We start from the raw sequence: 9,832 nt of genomic DNA on the forward strand, positions 1-9,832 counted from the left end.
ATTACACAACAGACCCAGCCTTAAAGTGCACAAGTAATAATCACAGGTAAATAAAGTGTTCAGGCAGGTAGGCATATATGGCAGATTATAGCTCATGTAAGTAATATCTAATGGTATCTGTAGGTCCTCACACCAAACAGTGCACTGAATTAGTGGTTAGCCCAGTTTCCATTATCCAACAGGCGTTGTATATGACCTGTCTAGAGTAATGGGATAAGAAGGTTGTTATCCCCCTATTCAAACAGTTATAGGATTATATCAGCACTAAAGACATATGAAATTACACACTCTAGCGTGGAATGCAGCCACATAATAATAGTGCAAAGGAGTCAAGATGTCATGTCAGATAAATATAGTGCCAATTGAAACCATCAGTCAGTAAGTGAACACAACATACGCCTGCTGCACACAGTGACACCACATGGGCAGAGATCTCTGGGCACATATACATCTACAGTGACATCAGATGGGCAGTGATCTCTGAGAATATACACATCTACAGTGACATCAGATGGGCAGTGATCTCTGGGCACATACACATCTACAGTGACATCAGATGGGCAGTGATCTCTGGGCACATACCCATCTACAGTGACACCAGGTGGGCAGATATCTCTGGGCACATATACATCTCTACAGTGACATCAGGTGGGCAGACATCTCTGGGCACATACACATCTACAGAGTGACACCAGGTGGGCAGACATCTCTCGGCACATCTACAGTGACACCAGGTGGGCAGACATCTCTGGGCAGTGGGCACATATACATCTACAGTGACGCCAGGTGGGCAGAGATCTCTGGGCGCATATACATCTACAGTGACACCCCAGGACCAGGTGGGCAGAGATCTCTGGGCAGTGCCCAGTGGGCACATACACATCTACAGTCCCTGCCCAGGCACATAGTCCAGAATCCTGGTGGCCATTCCATAAGACTATTCATTCCTTGTAGCCAGATGTGCCCATCAGCCCGGGTCAGCACAGAGCTCACCCCGCACCAGGGCAGTGCCACACCACACACCCACATAGACGCCAATGTGACATGCACACAATGGATGTACGTACACAGGCAAGCACTCCTGTGCCCTCTTACCAAAAAGCGGGCAGGTGGATCCAGTGCCCTGATCGATTGCCCCCGACCCAGGACAAGTCTGTTGGTAGCTGCCATCAGCGGTGTTCGCCGGGCCGGAAGTGCGCTGCCACGCCCACGGTGGAGACACACAGACAGGTCCTGCTGGCTGCTGCACTGTGCCTCCGCGCTTCTCCAACAGAGGAAAGGAATTGCTGCTGCCGCGCCGCCCCCACACGTGCCGCCTGGGGTGGACCGCCCCCCCACGCTACACTGCTGTATACCGGCTGTAGGGTGGGCACAGTTCCCCCTAAGACAGCTGCAGTGGGAAGTTCTGTCAGCACAGAGACAATTGAAAGGACATTTAGAAGAACTATATCTTTTCTTGGCCGGAAGGGATTCCCTAATCTGGCGGACTGTAGAGGAGCATCTGACAGCCGGTGTCCTGTGGCAAAAAACAGTCGAGGACAGAAGTGCTGCAGGTTGGGGAGAACACCTGAGATCCCACTCAGTACAGGGAACCTGGTCCTCACTAGAAAGGAATCACGGTTCAAATGTGAAAGCACTGTGGGCAGTGGAAAAACCTTGAGATATTTTCTCCCCTTGCTTTGGTGCCGCCATACTCGAGTCATGGCGGATAATCGAGCAGTGATAGCTTACATCAACCACCAGGGAGGGACGAAGTCCCGGGGCCTCATGGAAGTGTCAAATCTACTATTCCAATTAGCAGAACAGCACCTATTATCTCTCACGGCACTACATATAAGGAGCGTAGAAAATATACAAGCAGACTTTCTGAGTTGCAAACACCTGAGACAGGGGAAATGGTCCTTAAACCCCCAGGTTTTCCAACAAATAGCACAAGCTTGGGGAACACCAGAGATAGACCTGTTTGCTACCTCACACAACAGAAAAGTGAGAAAGTTCTGCTCCCTAAATCCAAAAGAACATCCATTTGCAGTAAATGCCCTACAAATACCCTGGAAGTTCTCCCTGGCCTATGCGTTCCCCCGATGACAATAATCCCAATGGTAGTCAAGAAAATCAGGGAATATCAAGCGAGAGTAAATTTCATAGCTCCCTTTTGGCCGAGGAGGCCATGGTTCTCCCTTCTGAGGCTCATGTCAGTTACAGATCCATGGATCTTACCAGAGTTTCCAGACCTGCTTACCCTGGGACCAATGGTCCACTCTCAGGTGAAGGGCTTCCATCTGATAGCCTGGAATTTGAGAGGGTGCTACTGAGTCGCCAGGGATTCTCACCAGGGTTAGTCTCCACCCTGTTGAAGAGTAGCAAACCTATCACATCCAGAATCTATGGCAGAACATGGAAAAAGTTCCTAGACTTCCTGGGAGGAACCTTTAGGAGATGTAGCTCCGATGGGGCCTATCCTAGAGTTTCTACAGGCGGAGCTGCAACTCGGGTTAGCGACTAGCACCCTCAAAGTTCAAGTTTCAGCTCTGGGGGCCCTATATAACTGCAACCTAGCGTCCAATTGGTGGGTGTCACGGTTCATAAAGTCTTGTAGTAGGTCTAGACCGGTCATTATCCCGATGATACCTCCCTGGGACCTAAATCTAGTTTTGGAGGCTTTAACCAGAGACCCCTTTGAGCCATTACAGGAGTTGTCACCAAAATTACACTTAAAACAGTATTACTGGTAGCCTTAACATCGGCCCGTAGAATGAGCGACCTACAGGCTCCATCTGTATGCCCTCCATATACTAACATTTTTGATGACAGAGTGGTTCTAAGACCAGATCCGGCCTATCTCCTCAAGGTATTCCTTAAGTTACATAGGGCTCAGGAGATCACCTTATCATCATTCTGCAATAATCCTACGAACCTTGGGGAGCAAAAGTTCCATACGCTAGACGTAAGGAGGGCCATACTACAATATATATCCGTGACTAGTCAGTGGAGGAAAGATCAGTCCCTGCTTGTAGCCTTACAGGGTAGTAGAAAAGGGTACGGGGTAGCCAAGAGTACTATTGCCAGATGGATCAGGGAGGCCATTATGTTATCCTACGCTGCGAGTGGCGCTCCAATTCCGGAAGGCATAAAGACTCACTCCACCAGAGCCATGACTACCTCCTGGGCAGAGAAGGCTGAGGTATCGATTGAGCAGATTTGTAAAGCCGCTACCTGGTCCTCACCTTTGACCTTTTTCAAACACTACCGACTAGATCTATCTTACTCTGCTGACCTAACCTTTGGTAGAAGGGTGCTACAAGCGGTGGTCCCTCCATAAGGTGTTTCATTCCACAGAGGTTCTCATGTGTGCCGTCATGGGGGAAGGGAAAACACCAAGGTTACTTACCAGTAGCCGGTTTTTCCGGAACCCATGACGGCACCCGTATATTCGCCCCCTTATCACTCCTTTGGTGTGCACTATAGTCAGGTGTTTTGAGTTAATATAATGTGATAGTTTTACCATGGGTACTAACCAGGGGGTCCTCTCATGCTCTGTAAGCCAACTGAAGCGAGGGAGAGGTACCGCTCTTTTATTTCAGTAGGGTTCCTGTTCTGACCAGGCGGATCCCTTCTCTCATGTGAGCCGTCATGGGCTCCGGACAAACCGGCTACCGGTAAGTAACCTTGGTGTATTACATCACCATGTTCAAGGTTTTCAATCCTCTTCATCAGGACAAAACCACAGTGTGGTTCGGTCCTGATGAAGAGGTTTGAAAACCTTGAAACATGTTGACATAATAAACATCGTTCATGGTCGCCAAGACCAGACTGCGGTGTCTAGGGCCCACCAGTGGATTGACTCTAGGGGCCCACACTATAGCTACAATAAATGCTTTTATTACTTGTTTATTGTAGTTGATAATGGTGGGAGGTGGATGCAGTTGGGGACACAAACATCTAAAGAGTAGTGGATTTTGAGTACCACAGTGCTGGCTGCAACTGATGTAACCAAAATAATTGACATAGATAAGATCATTTCTATTTATCAGGCTACATTTTCAATTTCAGTTATTATTGATTACCCAGCCTCAGAGGCGTATCTAGGCTTTCTGGCACCCGGGGCAAGAATTTGTTTCGGGGCCCCCCCCCCAACCAAGTACATATGCGATTTGCACACTTAGTCATGTACCCACGAGCTGCTCTCCATAATGCTCTCAATGTTCAATAAAAAACTGAAAGCAGGCAGAGAAGCTAGTTGTCACAAGACCATAACTATGAAAATCGCATATGAGTGAAGTGTCTATGTGATGACACTGGAACCTGCAGAGCTGAGTCCTGACATTGCAGCTTCTGAATTCTCACAACTAATGCACTGCACACATTTAGGATTCTCCTTTGCCGATGTACAGTCATGTCAGCACAAGCATGTGATTTGTATACTTCTGGCCACATTCTGACTAGACATGCCCGGCCTCGCTCCATTCATTTTCATTGAGTGAGGCCACACATGTCTAGTCAGCATGTGACCGTATGTATGTATGTATATTACCGGCACAAGAGAATCCTAACAGCGTTCAGTGAGCACTGTGAGAATTCAGAAGTCTGCAGTCACATAGAATGACAGCAGACTCATCACCGACCTGGACAACCCCTTTAATGTTCCTAACATAAATAAAAATAAGAGAATAAGTCAGTGTCACAAATAACATTTACATCCAAGTACCTTATAGATGACGTCATCTCTGGAGTCGTTGTCCTTCTTTTCTTCTTCTTGTCCAGACCCCATGATGAGTTTTCTCATCCACATCTCGTCTCTGCAGACTTCCATCTTCTCCGGTCTTCTGCAGCAACTCTCCACACGATGCCCTTAAAGATAGAAGTGTCATTATAATGCTCCTAAATAAAAATATCTGCAATATACTGTCACCTCACACTATTCCCCTCCATCCTCATACTGTCTCCTCTATCATCCCACCTGTTCACCATACTGTCTCCTCATATATTTACCCCCTCACTCTCTATACTGTCTGCTCACACATTCCCCTGACTCCCCATACTGTGTCCACATACATTTTTCCCATCGCTACTCATACTGTGTCCACATATATTTACCCGTTCACACCCCTTACTGTCTGCACCCATGCCCCATACTGTTTCCTCATACATGCCCTCATACATACATATTCTTCATTGTGTCCTCAAATCTCCCCACACATTAAATCCCCCCACTCCAAAACCCCCATCCCCAATCCGCCACACACATTAAGTACATCCCCATCCCCACTCCAAATCCCCCCACACATTAAATCCCTCATCCCCACTCCAAATCCCTCACACACAATAAATAACCCCCCATCCCCACTCCAAATCCCCCCACACATTAAGTATCCCCCATCCCCACTCAATAACCCCCGTCCCTACTCCCAAATCCCCCCACACATTATGTACCCCCCACACATTAACCCCCATCTCCACTCATTAACCCCCCACACATTAACCCCCATCCCCACTCATTAACCCCCATATCCACTCATTAACCGCCATATCCACTCATTAACCCCCATATCCACTCATTAACCCCCATCCCCACATTAACCCCCATCTCCACTCATTAACCCCCACATATTAACCCCCATCTCCACTCATTAACCCCTCCACTCATTAACCCCCACACATTAACCCCTATCTCCACTCATTAACCCCCATCTCCACATTAACCCCCATCCCCACTCATTAACCTCCATCCCCACTCATTAACCTCCATCTCCACTCATTAACCCTCTACTCATTAATCCCCCCACTCATTAACCCACATCCCCACATTAAGCCCCCATCTCCACTCATGAACACCCCCCATCTTCGGTGGTTCTTCAGCTCCACAGAGGAGCACACTTACCACCAGCGTTGGCTCTGGGCGCCGGGGAGTGACGTCAGCAGCGTGATCACATGACCTGATCACGCTGCTGACGTCGCTCTGACCCGGCGCTCTTGTCAGAGCTTCAATTGTACTGGCGTCTGTATAGACGCCAAGTACAACAATTGCTGCCTGGGAGCCGGCGCGGCCTCCTTCTCTGCGTCGGCTGTCAGCTTGACAGCTGACACAGAGAACAGCCGACACACAGGACGGGGGGCGGCAGAACTGAGCCGACGGGGGGAGACACTGCAGACCTTTGCATTAGGCGGCCCGACTGCGCCCCCCTGCTGGCTGCGCCCGGGGCAACTGCCCCGGCTGCCCCCCCCTGGATACTCCCCTGCCCAGCCTTATTGTACAGCTGAACACGGAAACTCTGCACTAGGGAGGTGTATGGGGGAGATTTGTCAAAATTATGTGAAGGAAAATTGGCTTAGTTTCCCACAGCAGCCAATCATTTTTAGAGCGCTTTTGGAAAATGAAAGGTGGAATCTGATTAGTTGATATGGCCAACCAAGAAGAATGGTCATAGAGTTGTTCTTAAGCCACTCCTTTGTAATTTTAGCTGTGTGCTTCAGAATAACTCTGTGACCATTCTTGACTGGCCCAGCCAGAACCCTGACCTACACCCAATTGAGCATCTCTGGAGTGAAAAACTTGTTGCATCATTCCCAAGAAGACTCATGGCTGTACTAGCTCAAAAGGGTGCTTCTACTCAATACTGAGAAAAAGTCTGAATACTTATGACCATGTGATATTTGTTTTTCTTTTTTAATAAATTTGCAAAAATTTCTAAATTTCTGTTTTATTTTTCAGTCAAGATGGGGTGCAGAGTGTACATTAATGAGAGAAAAATGAACTTTTTTGAATTTACCGAATGGCTGCAATGGAACAAAGAGTGAGAATTGTAAAGGGGTCGGAATACTTTCCATACCCACTGTATAATATGTGTGTGTTTTACAGAATATTTCCTTTTGAAAACTATGTGTAAATGACAGAGAACTGCTGTATGTAAAAGCTCAGGTTAAAATCGCATTGCATTCGGATGTCAAACGGATGCTAGGTATGAGAAATCGGTTTGTACTTGCATGACACTTGCATTACACTCCTACGACTCTCGGCAGGGAGATTCCGACCGATTTTTCATACGTTTAGTGTGACTCCAGCCTTAAACCCTTTACCACCAAGGGTGGTTTGCATGTTAATGACCAGGCCAATTTTTACAATTCTGACTACTGTCCCTTTATGAGGCAATTACGCTGAAACGCTTCCATGGATCCTGGTAATTCTGACACTGTTTACTCGTGACATATTGTACTTCATGATAGTGGTAAAATTTATTTGATATGACTTGTGCTTATTTGTGAAAAAAACAAATTTGGCGAAAATTTTGAAAATTTCGCAATTTTCCAAATTTGAAATTTCATGCCCTTAAATCACAGAGATATGGCACACAAAATACTTAATAACTAACATTTCTAACAAATTTTTTTTGTTAGGAAATTATAAAGGTTAAATATTGACCTGCAATTTCTCATTTTTACACCATTTTTTTTTTTTAGGGACCACATCACATTTGAAGTCACTTTGAGGGATCTATATGATACAAACTACCCAAAAGTTATACCATTCAAAAAATTGCATCCCTGACTGTACTCAAAACCACATTCAAGAAGTTTATTAACACTTCAGATGCTTCACAGGAATTTTTGGAATATTTTTAAAAAAAATGAACATTTTAACTTTTGTTCACAAAAAATTTACTTCAGATCCAATTTGTTTTATTTTACCAAGGATAACAATATAAACTGGACCCCAAATGTTGTACAATTTGTCCTGAGTGCACTTTGTTTGGGCGCATGGCAGAGCTCGGAAGGGATGGAGCGCCGTTTGACTTTCCAATGCAAAATTGGCTGGAATTGAGATCGGACTCCTTGTTCCATTTGGAGAGCCCCTGATGTGCCTAAACAGTGGAAATCCCCACAAGTGAGACCATTTTGGAAAGTAGAACCCCCTAACGAACTTATCTAGAGGTGTGGTGAGCACTTTGAACCCCCAAGTGCTTCACATAAGTTTATAATGTAGAGCCGTAAAAATAAAAAATCATTTTTTTTTTATAAAAATGATCTTTTCGTCCCCAATTTTTCATTTTCCCAAGGGTAACAGGAGGAAATGGACCACAAAATATGTGCAATTTGTCCTGAGTATGCTGATACCCCCTATGGGGGGGTAAACCACTGTTTGGGCGCATGGCAGAGCTCGGAAGGGAAGGATCGCCGTTTGACTTTTCAATGCAAAATTGGCTGGAGTTGAGATCAGACGCCATGTTGCATTTGGAGAGCCCCTGATGTGCCTAAACAGTGGAAAGCCCCCAATTCTAACTCCAACCCTAACCCCAACACACCCTTAACCCTAATGGGAAAAAGGAAATAAATACATTTTTTTTAATTTTATTATTTTCCCCTAAGGGGGTGATAACGGGGGGTTTGATTTACTATTTATAGCAGGTTTTTATATTTGGCAGCAGTCACACGCTAAGGCTGTGGGCCCACGTAGCATTTTAAAACGCTCACTAAAAACCGGACTCCTTCCCAGAAATCGCGCGGTTTTTTCCGTGCGATTTCACCGCGATTTTACCGCGATTTTGCCACGATTTTCGCGTGCGATATTCAAGCACTTTCCAAGCGATTTGAAGCATCACTTGGAAAGTGATTGACAGGTTGGTCACACTCGTCAAACATAGTGTTTGACAAGTGTGACCACGTTTTTACTATTGAGGCCGCCTATGCGGCCTCAATAGTAAAAGATAGGATGTTAAAATGCTAAAAAAAAATAAAAAATCGGGGTATATTTACCTTCCGGCGTTTCGCGCTGCATTCCCGGGCCTCAGCGTTCCCAGTAATGCCTTGCGAGACCTGTGATGACGTAGTCTCGCGTTGCTATAGCGATCTCGCGAGACCGCTAGAGTCACGCGAGACTACGTCATTACAGGGCCTTGCCGCAAGGCATTACTGGGAACGCTTAGGCCGGAAATGCAGCGCGGGAAACCGGAAGGTAGATATACCCCGATTTTTTATTCTTTTTTTACAGGGGTATGGTACCCAGGGCCTGGAGGACAGTCTCCTCTCCTCCACACCGTGGGTACCATCCGCACATGAGACGCTTAACTTCCCGCATGGTGGGCATAGCCACATGCGGAAAGTAAGCGATTCTCATGCATTCCTATGGGTGCGGAATTGCGGCAATTCTTTGCGATTCCGCACAAAAGAATGAGCATGCTGCGATTTTTTCCGCGATGCGATTCAGCCGCGGAAAAAAGCGCAGCATTAGCACAGCATGTGCGGAATGCCATAGGAATGCATGGGGGGCGTTCTGTACACGATTTTTAAGCGTTTTCGCAGCGTTTTCACGCCGAAAATCACGGCAAAAACGCTTAAAAATCGCTACGTGGGCACATAGCCTAAAAGACGCTTTTTATTCCAAAAAATATTTTTTGCATCACCACATTTTGAGAGCAATAATTTTTCCATATTTTGACCAACGGAGTCATGTGAGGTCTTATTTTTTTCGGGACGAATTGACGTTTTTATTGGTACTATTTTCGGGCACATGACATTTTTTGATCGCTTTGTATTCTGATTTTTGGGATGCAGAATGAACAAAAACCAGCAATTCACAAATTCCCTTTTTTTTGGGGGGGGGGGGGAGCTTTTACACCGTTCCATGTGTGGTAAAATAGATAAAGCAGTTTTATTCTTCGGGTTAGTACGATGACAGCGATACCTCAATTATATCTTTTTTTTATGTTTTGGCGCTTTTATACAATAAAAAGAATTTTATATAAAAAAATTATTTTTGCATCGCTTTATTCTGCGAGCTATAGCTTCTTTATTTTTTCGCTGTATGGCAGCTCGTTTTTTGTGGAACAAGATGACA

This window comes from Dendrobates tinctorius, unplaced genomic scaffold (genome assembly GCF_039654945.1).
Source record: "Dendrobates tinctorius isolate UK_male_01 unplaced genomic scaffold, ASM3965494v1 ptg000103l, whole genome shotgun sequence".
Lineage (NCBI taxonomy): Eukaryota > Metazoa > Chordata > Amphibia > Anura > Dendrobatidae > Dendrobates > Dendrobates tinctorius.